Below are 16,910 nucleotides of genomic sequence, written 5' to 3'. Positions count from 1 at the left end.
GCTGTGCAGATCTGGACTCCACTGGTCCTGGCTTTCCTGAGTGACATTGTTAGGGTTAATCTCTCTTCCACCTGGCTGCTCCATGACTCCCCAGGTTGACAAAGTCTCTTTCTTCTGCCATGTCCTTCACATCAAGTGTCTCTCAATGCTAGTCATCTGCCTGTCAGGTCACTGATCACCTGCCTGATCACTGAGCTGAAACTCTGGGGTGGCAGGGAGGCAGAAAAAAGGCCTGAGGTGCTTGGAGGACTCAGGTGGACTGAAACATTTTGGTATCAATGTTATGTCAAAGAGAATCTTGTATCTCTGGGTCTCTTGTGCTGGGAGGATTCTGTGCTGCAGTGCAAGGGACTCATGGCATGGCAAGAGTTTTGATGTCTGCCTTGGTCTTAGCTAATGGTTGGGAATCTGTGGGCCACAAAGAGCATGGCATTTTCCTTTAGTCTTGGAACTAGAGTGACTGCACTGGAGGAAAATGAGATGATTTCTCAGGCTCAAGCCCCAAGCCTTGCGTGGCTGGGAGCCCAGCTCAGATCCCCAACTCCCTGGCTTTAGCTACAGCAAACCCTCTCCCTTTCCTTCTCCCAAAGCCCAGGGTTAGGAGTCACTGAGACACTGACCTCTGCCACGGACTCTCTGCAAACCCTGGGTGTGTCCCTGCACCTCCCCATCCCACTCATCTGCACAAAGTTCCTGTGCAGTTCATCCATGCAGGGAACAGGCTCCCTGCCTCCCACACGTGCCCTGTTCCCTGCTGACATCCAGACTGGAATGGGGGGTTTGATGTGGCCAAGACAGTCCCTGTGAATTGGCTGAGGGGGAAGCCTGGGTGTCACTTAGCAGGATGCAGCAGGGCAGGGTGCTGTGCTCACCTGTCACCATCCTAAGGCCAGGCTTGTTCTGCATCACCAGAACTCATGGATGGCTGCCAGCCAGACCCCAGGGGAAGGTCAATCCCACCTGCACTCGAGGTCTGGCAGAGCCTTGGGCAACTCGTTGCTTGTCTGAGCAAGTTGGCTTCATCTGCTGAATGTGCCCAGAGCCCCACTGGGTGGGAGAGCAGGGAATGAAGCAATCGTGGAGGGCCAGAGAAGATGCAGGAGAAAAGGCCATTTGAGGGCAAGCTTGGCAAGAGTCCTGGGCTGGGGACATGGTCCCCTGAGCCCATTGATCTCTGAAGTCACAGCACAGAAGGGCAGTGCTCCAGGAGTCCCTCTTTGAAGGGTGGGCAGTGGGGATGGTCCCATCACCTCTGCAGAGCTGCTTCTGCCTTTGACCAGTGAGGCGGCCATGGGCATGTTTGGAAGCTACACACAAGACTGAACTAACCTACCTCAGATAAGGCTTGGATTAATTAGTCAATACATGTTAAGTGCTGCAAAGATTTAAGGCTTTGCTTAATTGTTAAGTAACTCAATCATCAGAGGCTGCGTGGGATGCCTGAGGCAGAGAGTGGATGAATCAGCCATTCTCTGGCAAGTGCAAGGTAACAAGGGAGGAAACTTTCCAAGGCTGGGTGACAGCAGGATGGGTTGGTTAGGGGACAGCAGCAATGACTGAGGTCACTGGGACTGACACAGGTCACCCAGAGAAGCTGTGGATGCCCCATCCCTGGAATGTTCCAGGCCTGACTGGATGGAGCCATGAGCAACCTGGTCTGGTGGAAGGTTGGAATGAGATGATCTTGAAGGTCCCTTCCAACACAAACCATTCTGTGATTTCATGTCTGGGAGCACTTAGGACATAAAAAAGTGGTCAGGTCCTGCACAGAGCACCTGGTTCTAGGGAGCAGGAGTCCCTTAGGCAATGGAGGGAGATGCAATGATTTCACAGAAGAGAGAGGTAAAAAGACCATGAGGAACTTCATTGAGCTCTTCAGGCTTGTTATGGCCAAGCCACTCTGAAACAGGTGGGTTTGGGGCTGAACCAAAATGCACTGGGGGATGTGAGAGTGGTTTGGGTGAAGTGGGGAGCACTCAGTGTGCCATGGACTCACCTGTCTTCCCTGCAGGGACTGGCCCCATGTTATAGGCTTGGGTGGGACATGAAGCTGCTGCTGAGGAGCCAACTTGTGCTCTGCAGGTCAGTTCTCCATGCAGTGATTATGAGCTGAGAGGGTTCCCAACAGGAATATTGGTGCAGTCCACCACCAGCCTGAGACACCTCTTCTGCTGCCACCAAATAACATGTCCTGTCACTCAGGGGTGAATTTCAGACCTGGAGCCTTTTTTCTGTGCCATCTTCCACAGTCTCTCTATTTGCTCCTACCCTTCCTGCTGAGCTTTGACCTCTGCTTCTCTCCATGTGGGAGCTTCCCAAGTATGTCATGGAGTCTGCTCCCAAAGACCTTTGAACAGAGTAGGAATGTCCTCAGAGTCAGCCAGGGTTTTTTCTACCTCCTTGTGAAAGGTGTAACTTACTGGTACTGAGGCTTTAACCCCAGGGTTAATCCCTGTGCAGAGGTGACTTCCTGCCATCCATGATCATGGCATTTCAGCTAGGTAAGATGAAGGACTCTGGCATTGTGCCTCATCCACACACATATTCCCAGAGCTTTCTATGAGGCTGGATGTGGGAAGGACCTATCTACCTGGCATCACACTGGCTGGAAAAAGCCTCTGAGCGCTGCCCTGGTGAAGCATTAATATTTTCGGAAACAGGGAGTGGGTAGGAACAGCCTGTACTGTTGTGACAGAGCTGCTTGCATGAGGTGAACCTCACTGCCAGGGGTGGGATGGGTGCAGTGTGGGATGAAGGTGTGAGCTCTGGAAGGAGGCACAGTTTACCACAAGCTCCAGGAAGGGCCAGCAGGACAGCATGGAAGCACTGGCAAACAAGCCGTGACTGCTTGCTTTCTTACCCTGCAGGCTCCCACATCCCTGATCCCAATCCTCGCCCTGCAGCTCTCTGTACAGAGCAGCCCTGGCATAGGCAAGCAGCCCAGATAGGTTGCCTGGGTCTTGGATTAGACCTGCCTTATTCTTGGAGAAGCTGGAGTCACCAGCAGGCAGTCCCCTGTCCCAGCAGCAGCTGCGGGGCTTGGCGTAGGTTCGCAAGGCACCCCTTGACCTCAGCATCGCCCACGTCCTCACAGCCGTGCTTTAATCCCTTTTTAATTAACTGCTGAGGGGTGTGATGGTATCAGAAGGGTGGGAGGGGGGTGGCCTGGGGTGTTTTGGGCTCAGTGTGTGTGCCAGCCAGCTGGGTTTGTTATGAGCCTGTCAGATCTCACGGGCCAGCGCTGCCTCTCCAGATCCGGCTGCAGCTCAGGCGCTGCGCGGATCCTCCCCGCGGCTCTCGCCCTGCCCAGGGATCCTGCCCTGTCCCACCTGGCAGTGCTGGCAAATCAGAGATTCCCATGAAACTGGCAGCTGAAAGGCAAAGTGGCTTCTCTGACAGCACAGAGGAGGTTTGACTCCAGTTAGAACACCCTGGAGTGGCCACAGAGATGGAGATGGGGGTGAGGTCAGCAGTTTGTTGGTCACTGAGATCATCAAAAGAACTCCTGAAGGGTTTGGGTTTATTAGTACTCGGTGGTGGATTTTCACAGGGATTCAATAACCTGCTTGCCCGGGGTTTGACTTGAGGACAAGGCATATCCAGGCTTTCCACACCCCCTACACCATGGGGCACCCAGAGTGTCTCCAGGGATCTGATGCTCCTGGGGCAAACAAGTTGCACACTGGACCTGAATGCCATGAAAGTGGCTGTCCCCAGGCTTAAAGCAGCCTCTGGCTGAAAGGATGAGGTGTTCTGGGGACAGGTTACCTGCCTCTACCCATGGGCCTGCAAGACAGCAGGATGATGCAACTGAGATACCAGGCTGTTGGCACTGCCAGGATCACCAAAAATGTGTGTGCTGGGGGTTAGTGGAGACTATGTGAGAGCACATGATGTTGAGTCTTAATAAAAGTACACCCAGATAATAACATCCACAGGTCCTGTGTGTCTGTCCTGCACCCTCACTGTGATTTCTATGAGAGAAACTTGTCTGGCAGATGTTGATTTGGCCTTTCCTGGTCCTGATGTGGCTCTTCGTTTTTGAACATCTGGGAAGATCTTGTGTAACATGGCCTTGGGGGGAATCAAGGGCCCAGAGCAGGGAACAGAGCACAGCTGTTGGATGATGAGACACAGCTGTGCCCAAAGCACAGTTCAGAAAAGAAGGAGCTGACCTGGATGAGGTGGATGCAAAGAGTTTCCAAGGGTTGGACAACACTTCAGCCCCACTGGGAAATCCAAACCACATCCAGTGATATGGAGTAGAGGCCAGATGTGTTCAGTCAGTCTGATGCTCTCCTGGCTTTAACTGGTGGAGGCTGCAGACCACTGTGATCAATCACCTGGTGCACAGTAGGTTCTCCATTGCTGGAAATCTCCAAATCAATACAGCAAAATTATTGCTCAAAAGGAAATTGTGGGCTTGGCAGAAGTGGTCAGTGCTGTGTTTTGCAAGAGTGCTGCGATTGCTGAGCACTGTTCATTCCATGTGCCTTAAACCCTGTGACTCTGAACCAGCAGCTGGTCACTGGTCCCTCTTAGCCAGAGTCATGAGAAGCTTTGTGAGCCTATTACAAAGCTAGGAGGTGCTCTGCAGCATTGCTCACAAAATCTCTGCTTCCTGTGCACATAAATTTGGGGAGAGACTTTGAGGGAACGATCTTCATGCTTGTCTTTGAGCTGGCCACAAACAGCTGAGTGAAAGAGGTGCCTGAAATGAAGGAGACCTGTAGATGTGCAGTGTCTCTGCCTGCAACTCACCTCTTTCCCTGCAAGAAAAGCTTGCAGAGGTCCTGCCCACCCTGGTTTCATGTTTGCTGGTCCCCTTCCTGAGCTGCTCCCTTGGCACTGGGATGTGCACATGCAGAGCACCAGAGAGGTGCTTGGTGAGGGACAGCTGGGCTTTAAGGAGACAATGCTTAATAAGAAGCATGACCAGAAGGTGGAAGGCAAGGAGATGGATGCATAAGTTCTCTTGATGCCCCATACTGCTGTCCTCTGTCAAAGCTGGGAAATTTGGCAGCAGCAGGAGCCTTGCCTCAGGTTTAATACAATCCTGTGAGTCAATGCCTCATGAAACCTCCCTCCAGGCACAGGGATGCTTCACTTTGAACTTTTGTTGGTGGGTTGCTTTCTTCCCCCTCAAGATCTGCTGGCTTTGGGGTTGGCATGAAGTCAAATGCTCTTCACTGAAGTCAGCCTTTAGCTGGAAATGAGTCCAGTTTTCATTCCCTTTTCCTCACTGCAGCCAGATATGTGTTGCTCTCCTGAAGTAATGCTGCTGGTTTTGTATTCCTGCCCCTCTCTGCTCTGAGGGATCCCTTCCCCACAGCCCTGCTGATCTGCAACACAGAGGAGTCTCAGAGTCTGGCTCAGCACACAGCAGCAGCTGGTTCAGCTGGTGGCAATGTGGAATTTTGCGGGCACCAGGCTGAGTGAGGCATCAGAAGTAACTCAGAGCTAACCTGCCTTTTGTTCCTGGGGATGAATCATGGCAGTGTCTAAGCTTCAGGCAGCAAAGAGGGAGTGGAGCAGGGCAAATGCAGGGTCACAGAAAATAGGATTTCTTCATTCCTCAAACAGTAGTTCAGTTGTGCTGAGCTCTGGTGCTGTTTGGCTGCTGTTTTTCTGCACTCTCCATGGTTATTCCCCATGGGGCTCATTAAATCACAGTGTTTGTCCCCATGGCACTGTTGGCTTGGAGAAATGGCCACAGCTCTCTGCAGAGTGGAGCAGAGCACATGTGTTCACTCAGTTGGTTGGAGAAGGGGTGGAGCAAAGGAAACATGAAAGGGCAGCAGCTGGGGAGATCAGGACCTGGTGGGAAGGGAGGTCTGCCAAGAATGGGCCATGACCACAAAACCAGAGCTCCTGACATACCCCATGGGGCTGTGGGATTGACCAGCTTGGCTACACATCTGTGCTTCCAACAGGCTGTGCCTTTGTTATACCCTGCCCTGTGCCCACAGCAGGAGGGATCTGTGGGACACAGCAGCCCTGCTGCAGACTGTCTGCCAGCTCAGACCAGACCTGGAGGCATCAGGAGATGCTCAGTGAATGCAGACAGTGCTCAGCATGGGGAATGACAAGCCAGCAGGACCATAGATGAGACAAATGGGATGTCCCTGCCAGAGGCAGGTCGTGCCTTGGCTTTGTGCTGTTGAGTTGGTGCAGCTCTTGGCTGGTCACCCCTGGGAGAAAGGCACCTGCATTGCAGAGTGTGCTCAGAGCAAGGCAGCCAGGCTCTCTGCACCCTGCTGCAGTGGCACTGGGGTGTGGGCCACCTGTGGGGCTGTGTCACCACTTTCAGTTCCCCCTGACAGTGTCTCACACAAAGGGAATTGTGCTGCTTGCGTTCACATGGAAAGCTGAGGAAGGCACAGGGAGCTGGCAGGGGAACTTTTTATACCCCAGAGCTGATGGTCAAGGCAGCTTTGTGGATGTTCCTCAGCTTGTTCAGAGTGGACCTTGGGCCAAAAAGATGCTCTGAGGGATGGAGAACCTCTGCTATGGAGGGAAGCTATTAGAGCTGGGGTTGTTCTGCCTGGAGAAGATAAACTAGGGCTCTGGGGAAACCTTAAAGCCCCTGCTAGGACCCAAGAGGGCTACAAGAGAACTGGAAAGGGAGTTTTGACAAGGCCCCTCAGTGATAGGGACAAGGCAGAATGGCTTCAAACTGACAGAGGGGATTTTTCTTTACTATGAGGGTGGTGAGGCCCTGGCACAGGTTGCCCAGAGGAGATGTGGCTCCATCCCTGGAGGTGTTCAAGGCCAGGCTGGATGGGACTCTGGGCAACCTGGTCTAGTGGAAGCTGTCCCTGCTTATTGCAGGGGGTTTAGAGCAAGATAATCTTGAAAGTGTCCTACAACCCAAACCATTCTGTGATTCTATGGTAACACAAAAACAAGATGTGGAAGAGAAGGGCTTTTTAAGAGCCTTGGTTTTTCCCATGGAAGGTTCCTGTTGTGCTGGGTGGAGAGGCTCTGCTCTGGGACCTTGGTCTGCAAGGGCCACAAGAGGGGAGGAGGCAAAGGCAAGCACAGGAATCCTGGCAGGCCTTGAAAACATGAGAGAGAATTGCATCTTCCAGTGAGAAGGATGAGCTGGCAGGGAACCTTCCCCCTCCCCTTGCATCTGTCCAGTGCTGAGCAAACAACAACTAATCTTCCTGACACTTCCAGAAGACTAGGAAGCATTAGAGTGCCATAGTGGTCAGTCAGTGAAAACCACAGCTCCAGTGACATATGTTGCATAAACCCACCTCTCAGGCAGGCTCAGCCCATCAAGAGCAGGGCTGAGCTGTTTCTCACAGCAGGTCAGGGACAGAACCAAAGGGGAGTCCAGACATCCTGTCTTGCAGCCTCCTGCTCTTGCTTCTGGGCCACAATGAGCTCAACCAGCCGGGGCAATAACTTCCCAAGGGGGCTATAGGGGTGAGGAAATAATTAAAAGCTGACCTGGGCTCCTGCTTTGGAGGAAGAAAACCCCTCTCAGTTATTTTCTTAATGATTTTAAAGCACCTTTCATCTCCAAACCGACAGGAACCTTCTATTGTTTGTTTCTCTTATGTTTGCTGCTAATCAGTTTTTGCTCAGCAGAGGTGGAGATGTGGGAGCCAATTCATCAGGCAGAGCAGAGAAGACATATGAAATAGAGTGGAGAAAGTTAGTTCTCGTCAGCAAATACTTTAAGATCTGCTGCCAAAGATGCAGGAACTTGTTTCTTGCTGCTCAGGCAGATATTTGACAAATATCAGGAGGTATTTGTTGGGAGTTGATTAAATTTAAACCCAAATCAAAACAAAAGTTGTTGTCACTCATTGCCCACATTGCCCAGCTGTTGTCATTTCATGCCCACAGCAGCTGTGTGTACCCATCAGTCTGGCACTAAAACACTCAAGGCCAACTCTTCTGTCCAGGGCTCCCTGCAAAGCCATGGAGAACAAGGGATGTCAGCAGTTGAACCTCTCCATCCTGTCCCATGTCTGAAAGTCACCAGGATCTACTCACTGACCTATCCTGAATGCCCTGAGATGGTGAATGGAGATGTGCTGGGATCTTGCTGGCTTGTTCTGCCCAGTGCCACCAGAATGTGCTGCTTGTGTAGCCTTTTCCTGCCATTTGTTCCTTCTGGTCCATCCACACAGAACATCTACATTCCCTCCAGTCTGAACATTTCTGTTGTGGAGCCCTGCATGGCAAAGGAAACCTTTTTCACTTGGAGAGGAGACAGGTATACAGGGCACAGAGCTGTATCCACACCTGGAAATAACCAGAAGTTACCTGGCTAAGATCCTAACCAAAGTTTGAAGACGACTCTCTTAGAGCAGGAGATTGGACTGGAGATGCCCAGAGGATCTTTCTGACCTGAATTATTCCATTCTCCTCAGATAGCACATGAAAGAGAAGGTCTTTGTTTTGATAAGAAGAGGAAAGGAAAGAGAAGGGGGGGCAATGACTTCAGTGTCCTTCATTGACCTTACTGATACACTCTGAATCGCCAGCAGCTGTGTACTCCTGTGCTGGCTGCAGGAGAAACTGTGCCCTTTCCCTTCACAGGGGTGACAGGGACAGGCTTGGGATGGCTAATGAACAACCCCTGCCTCCTTCAGTTGGTTTCAGAGCCCAGTGTGGGGACAGAGCTGCATCCCAGTTTCTGTCAGGAGAGGAGGCATCAGGGAGCAGGCAGCTTGCCCAGCTCTGCAGTGACGCAGTGGCAGCAGCCAGACTGAGCACTCCCATCTCCAGCCAGGCCCTCTCCTGTGCCAGACTGCAGATGTGGCTCTCTCCAGGTCCCTCCTCTGCACAAAGCCTCAGAATGCTTGCCAGGGTCCCAGAGCAGGCCCAGCCCTGGCTGCAGGCAGGCAGAGATGCTCCCCAGCAGATGGGAATGCTCTCCATGTCCTGTCCATCTCTACAATCTGAGGTGTGTCTGAGGGTGGGCATCCTCCAGCTTTTCTGCAGGGATTTGTCCTCACCTCTGGTGTTATGGAGGGCACAGAGAGACTGGGATCCCATGCTTTGCTTAAACCCTTTGATCCCAAACACCTTGTTCTCCTCATCCACCATTTTCACATCATGTGTTGAAAGAACCCTTTTTTGGACTTCTGAGAGCCCTGCATTGGTGAAGTAAAAATTGTTGGTCAGGAGCAGAGTTAGTCATGCACAGTGATTGCATATGGGGATTTCCTGGCCACTTAGGAAACCTGACAGAAATACAAATCTGAGCAAAAAAAATCCCTTCTTGAAATAAGGTTCCTCAGAGAGCTCAGGGATGTGGTGACTGGGCAGGACAGACACAGACACTGATCCTGACCTTGCTCCAGCTCAGCCACCCCAGTTCCCTTGGGCACCCTCCCAGCCTGCCCTCCAGCACCAGCTGAGTCTTGGGTCACTGAAGGGATTTATCCCCCACCTGCCACAGAAAGTTTTAGTCATCACCCAGCTGCTGAATAACCCTCTTGTCTGAATTGCCCTGAAGGCCCAGAAGGACTCTGCTTATCTAACACTCATTTGACCAGATAATTTGAAAGCAGTTCCAAGGAAGCATCTGGTGAGGTTTCTTTGGCAGTCACTGTGGAAGTGACCTGCTCTAAGTCAGTTCAGCTTTTCAGTCCCCTCGGCTTCAGTATCAGCAATTTTCCTTGTATTTTTTTCTTCTGCCTGGTGCAGGCTCTGGCATTTCTACTGTCCCAAGGATGGTGTTTACTCTGCTGGGACTCAGAGGATGGATGGTGGCTCTGGTTCCCACCACAACCTGTGTGCCACCTTGCCTGGACCCATGGAAACTCCATCACAGGGGATCTTTTACAAAGAGTAATTGATCTTAAAAGCTTTTTTTTGTCTCATCCTCGAATGCTTGAAAGTGGCTTCCTAGAGCAGGTTTGGCCCCTAGGTAGAGTAGTTACAGCTTGTTCCTGTACTGTCTCCTTTTTGAGTGTTATTGATTAATCCTGCTGCTGTTTGCTGCTTTGCTGGAGGGCTTGTGTTGCTTTCTCGATGCTGGGGAGATAAGCTGCAACCTTGCCATGGGCAGAGTACAACAGGTATTTAGTTCCAGTGCTAATACTTTCCAACAGAAACTTTTTTTTTCTGCCACCAATCTCGTGCCTGGCTTTGAAACATTTTCAATGGGACCATTCACAGCACAGCCTGTGTGAACGTATGTGAAAGTTGCTCAGACAATCGCCTTGTGTTTGCTCTCCTCCTCCCACTGGGTGCCCAGCTTTTCCTGAAAATGCTAATGGAAAGTGACAAAATCATCCTGAACCTCTGAAATTATTGAGCCATCTTTTCATACCCTTCAAGGGCTAGTTCCTGCAATAGCAAGATGCCACAGTCAGCAGCTAAGGATGTTGATTTCTGATATACTGGAGATAGCTAATGCTGCCTTGCTTTCTCTTGATGTGCTTCATCTTCTTTGAATCCCTTCCCATTTCAGCCAAGTCTGGTGAAGCACCAATGATTGTAGATAGCAAAATTCCTACCACTTTTGCAAATACTAATTGCTGGATAAAGGAAAAGTCTCTTTCAGTGCCTCACTAATGTAAATACAATGATATGAGGACAGTACATATTACCCCAGAGCAGAAGTTTCTAAAAATCTCCAAAATCTCTCTGTGAAAACCCTTCCAATCTCTTTAAAGCAGGTTTCATTGATCCACTTTTCCAAGGAAAGCTTGTTCATTGCAGTGAATGAGTTGCTGGGTTTTGGCAGGTCTGCTTCCTTACCTTGTTGCCCTTGTAGCTTCCCCATCTGGGAGCTGGACTTGAGCTAAGAGACCACAAAAGCTGCCACTGCAGGAGGATGGCTTTGTGGCCTGGGTCATGCTGGTGGTGGGAGGGAAGACCACAGCAGTATCCTCCAGCCTTGATCTCTGTGCTGGTTAAATCAACTCCTGTTGCCACTCACGAGATCCAGCTGCAGCCTCAAGAAGGAGGGATTTATTTTCTCCAGGAATGCATTGAAGTTGGATGAGTTGTGGTAGGGGAACAGGAGGACAAGGGGCAATGGCTACAAACTGAAAAAGGGCAGGTTTAGATTAGATATTAGAAAGAAATGTATTATTGTGAGGGTGGTGAGGCTCTGGCACAGGTTGCCCAGAGAAGTTGTGGCTGCCCCATCCCCAAAGGTGCTCTAGGCCAGGTTGGATGGGACTTTGGACAACCTGGTCTAGTGGAAAGTGCCCCTGCTCATGACAGGGGGTTGATCTTGAAGGTCCTTTTCAACTGAACCATTCTGGAGTTTTATGGCACTGCATTGTTTTAGCTTTGAAACCCAAGGGGCCTGAATTGAAGCCAGAGAAATGTCAATGAAAGATAATGTGGGACTTTTAGATCAGAAGTGAATGAGCCTAAATATGGGGTGGGATCTTCTCAGAAATAAACTCATCTGGTTTCATGTTTTTCCTCTTCAGGGAAGAGCCTTTAGGAGGCCCAGACACACCAGCAGGTCACAGCTGTGCTGTGTGTCTGTTGTATATCTGCTCCTGGCAGGGACTCTCTGGGGACACCCAAATCCTGCCCCTAGTTCCCTGTCCCCTTTCTTCCTTGTTCCATCTCTTTTTCCTTGTGCTTGCTTCCCTTCCCTTTCTAGCACCCAACTGTCCTAACCTGTCTTGCAGACTCTGACCTTGCCATCATGGCCTCCCTCTCCTTGCTTCCCATTTGCCTTTATCCAGTTATCATGTTATCTTCTGCTCTCTGAGAGGACATCTGTCAAAATTTCCCCTCTGTGCTGTGTGCTTTCCAGGTCTGAGCAGGAAAATACTGTTTCCTGCTATTTCATTATCAGTGGTTAGGAAAGTTTCTCCTGCTGAGGGAAGGCACTTCAGTGAATTACATCTCTCCTCAGCTGACTCAGAAGACATGATTCTATTAAATCAAGTCCTTTCTGTCCCTGATTTTCCCCTTGTAGCTGAACCATGGATGGCAAAAAGAAGAACAGAGACATGAGGCTTATCTCAGCCCCTGATGGGCATCCTCAGAGCCACTGCACAACTTGGCCTTATCTCCCTTGAGGACAATACATTGTCCTAATCTGAGCCACCAGCTCAGGGGGAAGCCATTGAGGGCAAGAGATCCCATAGCTCTGCTGTGAGGGTGCAAGCCCAGGCCTTCCCAGGGTCTCTGGTTGGGGAGCAGACAGCAGGGATCTTTTATTCCAGGTTAGCTGGCACATTTGCTGGTTCTATAACTGGACATGGTTCTTCAGGACACACATGATGTGATTTTTCCTGGGACAGTTGCTATGTGCAGTACCATAGGAGGTGGTGATAAAGCTGCCCATTGCTGCACCTGTTTGTAGAACTGGTGTTCTCCAGGTGCTGCAGATTGTGACAGATTCACTCTCCATGGTCAGAGGGAAACAGGCTTGACTAGGACATCTCATCCTAAGGAATGTCTCCTTATGGATGAAGTGGAGTGTGGATGAGAGGCCATGTGCAGACACCTGCTCCTGTCTGCTGTCACCTTAGGATTCAGACAGGAATTGCTGTAACTTGCAGATCTTATTGCAGTTTTGAATAAACTAGGAACTAAGGGAACCCCTGGCAGAGGGAGCAGCAGAACTACCTGTCCCTAAGGGAGCTTCTGGCAAGCATCTGGTGAGGTTTCTTTGGCAGTTCTGTACCTGCAGGTCTTTCAACCAGAGTCTTGCTCTGGCCCATTCTCCTTTGCAGGAACAACCCTTGTCTGCTATAAAGGATTGGACATGTGTGACTGTAAGCACAGTGTCTGGCATGGGTCTGTGATTCATGAGTCAGAGCTAGAAATTAACCAAAGAGAACAGCCAGCAGGGGTGAGTCACTGCAGGGTTAAAATCCTCTTTCCAGGTCAGTCAGGCAATTCAATCCAGCCACCTTCCCTTCCTTCCCATGATGTGTGTTTGTGCACTTGCACTACAGCATCTTGTTTAATGAAAAGGATTTATTTTGATAGATGGAAGGCTTCTGGTTATATAATTGCCCTTGTAAGGAAGCACAAAGGAGAATTTTAACAATATTGCTGGCTCTTATGCAAGAGTGTTGCCAGTGTTTACTCTGCAGACATGTGAATATCCTCTGTCATTTGGGCAGAAAATGATGCCTTAATCTTCTAAGACATTTATGAAACATTGGGTTATGCCAGGATCAGTGTGCTATCATCTGTAAGAAATTTACTGGCTGATTGGATTGCACAGAACTTTTCAAGGCAGGTTTTATATTTAAACTTTGCATTTCCCTGCTAGAAGAACAGCAGATATCAAGCTCTTAACAGACTTGGATAAATCATGAGGTCCTAGTTCTCAGCAATTACTATCAGCAGAAAGCTGGGCTTGTGCATCTGTCAAGAATAGAAGCTGTATGGCTGATTACTGGTCTCCTAGATACATTTTCATCATATTTCCTGGCTAAAGGGAATTAAACAGACCTAAATTGCACAGTATTGCTGAGAGGCCATTCTGAATTGTATCTGTTCCCCAGAGAGCTGTGAGATGATTTAATGACACAGGTTTAGTGTATCAAGTCACTGGCTGAAGCAGTGACTTGAGAGCTAAATTAGGAACATAATAAGATATAGGACACCAAATCAACTTCAGCTGAGTTTGCTCTGGCATGTGCCAAACCTATTGTTCAAATTTGAGAAAAAAAAAAAACCTTTTCGGTTTTGTTTTTTTTTTCTCCCTGCTCCTTTGTCATATTGGAGTTTTCTGGGATGTAATGCTGTTATAGTGCAGAAGAGGATCTGGGGTTAAAAGCCTGTTTTTCAGCCTCCTTTTGTCCATGGCTCCTCATGTTTTCCAGCAGAGGTGCAGCCCATCCATGGTTTCAGACAGATGAAATAGGTTTGAGCCTCTGCATGAGCCCCAGCACCCAAAGGACTTTGATACCCACAGCCCATGTTGGAGCCTTTGTCACCTCCTGTCTTCAGACTCTTCTTGACCAGAGACCTGGACGCACAATAACCAGTTTTGGAGGCTGAAGATGTCTTTCAAGGTGGTAGAGTTCAAGTCTTGAGGTTGTAAGTGCCATAAAAATGCTGCCCTTTTAAAAACACCCTTTTGAGTGTACTTGGAATCATGTGCTCATACAAGTGTCAGATACATGAAGTGTTGGACACAAATAATGATCCTCTTGCCACTCTCCTGACTGCAGTCAGATGCTGGCCAAATCTACCAAATGTTGACATTTCTTATGAAGTCCAGCTCTGTGATTCCCACACTCCCCCATGCCCAATAAGATAAAAAAGCAAGGCTTGCTACAAGTTAAAAGGAGATACCTGGTATCCTTTGGAAATCTGGTCACAGTTCCTGCCCATAGGTACACAATACTCCAGGCTTATTTAATGCTTTTCACCAGATGTTTGTGCATTATCAATCACCAACCAAGGGTTTCCCTCCCCACTTCTTTCCTTTCTAGTAACACAGCAATGGATCCACTAGTTCTGACCATTCCTCCTTTTACACGTGGGGAAACTGAGGCAAGGACTTGGCAGAGCTGGAGGCAACAAATGTTGTGAGTCTGGATGTTCCAAAGGCAGGTTAAACTGAGAACTCTCAGGGCTGGTTCAGGCATGCTTGATGCTTGATCTTGCCTTGGGGCAGAGGGAAGGACAAGGTCACCTCCTCATGTCCTTCCCAATCCTGCTCTCCCGTGGTTTGAAGATCCACCCAGTTGCTTTGGAAACAAGGCCCTCCCATCAGTGACACGGTTTCTTACAGTCTTATTGTTTATGTCTTAGTGATGTTCTTGTTCCCACAGTGTTTGCAGTGCTTGGGGCTCTGGGGCCTGAGTGGAGGATTCAGAGAATGACACACAGAGATCCTTGAGCAAGGTGCTCACCCAGCAGGAATGTGAATGCTCCCAGTACATGGCAGGGGAAGGGAACTGCAGAGGTGCTCCTGACCCCGAGGGAGGGACTGGGATGCCCACTGGCAGATTTTGGGGCTCAGAGCGAGTGTCAGCATTGTGGGCAGAGATTGTGTCACCCTGAAATGGCCAGGGCTCCCTGGGTGTGACAGGGAGTCTCACCATGGGTGGGAAGGAGTTAATTTCTCCTTGGGTGGGGAGGGCAAAGAACTGGGTGTGGGTCAAGTAGGCACATAGTGTGAAACAAAATAATGGCATTACCTGGGAGATCTGTGGCTGGATGTGGAGTAAACAGTGTTTTGAAACCCCCTTGAAATAACTCAGCCTTCCCAGAGAGCTCTGCCATAGCAGGGGAGGAGTCCCCGGGTCAGCCTGGTGTGGGATTGCAGGAGCAGGATGGGCAGGCTGGGACACCTCCAGTGTGACACCTCCCCAGGCACTGAGGGCATGGACACCTGCCTGCCCCACCTTTGCCCTGCTGTAAATGATTCAACAGGGTGCTGAGTAACGAAGAATCCTTCCCATGGCATGGGCCAGGAGAATGAAATCACAACCTCCATTCAACAACCATCACCAGTGTTAATTCCTGGGATGAGGATCCAGACTGCTTGTGTAGCCATAGCCCAAGGTTCAAAGTCATCAGCTTAGTGAACCACATAAGGAAAGGCAGCTGAAATAGAACTGATAGAATTGTATAGGTTGGAAAATACCTCTAAAATCATTGAGTCAAACCATTAACCCAGCACTGCCAGCTCCACCACTAAATCATTTCCCCAAGTGCCACATCCATGTGTCCTTTGAATCCCTTCAGGGATGGTGACTCCACCAGGTCCCTGAGTGGCCTCTTCCAATGCCTGACTACTCCTTCTGTGAAGAAATTTTGCATAATATCCAACTGAAATCTCCCCTGGTGCATCTTGAGGACATTTCCTCTTGTCCAGTCACATACTACTTGGGAGAAGAGACCTACTCCCACCCAGCTACATCCTCCTTTCAGGAAGTTTTAGAGACCAAGAAGATCACTCCTGAACTTCCTTTTCTTCAGGCTGAGCGCCCTCCAACAGCTCCCTCAGCTGTTCCTCACCAGATTTATGCTCCAAATCCTTCCCCAGTTCTGTTGCCCTTGCCTGGATGTGGGTTAACTGCTGTTTATTTGTCTGACTCACAGATAAATACTGATCATGGGTCTTGTTGCCAAAACCCTGTTCAGAAGCAGGAAGGTCAATCACCTGCTGGAGGGGGGCCAAAACAATGCTCTGGCCCTGCTGTGCTGTTGCTCAGAGCTGGACAGAGGCAGAGGTGTGCCCAGCCATGCTGCCTTGGCAGGCTTTCCACAGCCAGGTCTGTCCAGAGGAACCTGAGGTCTGCTGTTAAGGCAGAACCCCCCAGGCCTCCTGGCACAGAGATATGAGAGAAGAACAAAAGACACAACTGGTGTTATTCCAGAATAACAAAAAACTGCCCCTTAAAGAACCCTTCCTGACACGAGGCCACACTGGTGGGCACAACATTCACACCATGCATTCATGCTTTGTTGCAGAAGTTTGAGATTGCAGGATAATTCAGGTTGGAGTGGACACTGGAAGGTCCCTTGTACAACCTGTGGCACACCTGGAGGAAGGACAAGGAATCTCATTTGTTATGTGTCACTCCTGGGGAGCAGAGGGCTGCCAGCAGGATCACTGCTGGTTCCTGCAACTTTCCTGATTGGAGCAGTCAATCACTGTTAATGATGTGGTCTGCATATGTAGCAGGGCTTGTCTTCTCCTTCACAGACATTAAAATCTTCAAGGAGGGGTTGAAGTATGTAAATATATTCAAAATACAGATGTCATGTTTGGCTCATCTGGAGATTTCCATGCAGATGTGAGATTCTTATAGAAGCCCAAAACTGAGTTAATCAGGTGCTGAGCATTGTGACCTTGCCGCAAAGCAAAACTCTTGTGCTGTTACTGATATAACTGATGTCTCAGTTGAGCACAGAGCTCTGTGCTCCTCTTACTGTGGGGAGTGGGATGTCAGAACACTCAGCTGCAGAGGAGTGAGCTGTAACATCTCCAT

This window comes from Erithacus rubecula (genome assembly GCF_903797595.1).
Source record: "Erithacus rubecula genome assembly, chromosome: 3".
Taxonomy (NCBI): domain Eukaryota; kingdom Metazoa; phylum Chordata; class Aves; order Passeriformes; family Muscicapidae; genus Erithacus; species Erithacus rubecula.
The sequence above is the reverse complement of the archived record's forward strand: the minus strand, read 5'-3'. Positions refer to the sequence as shown.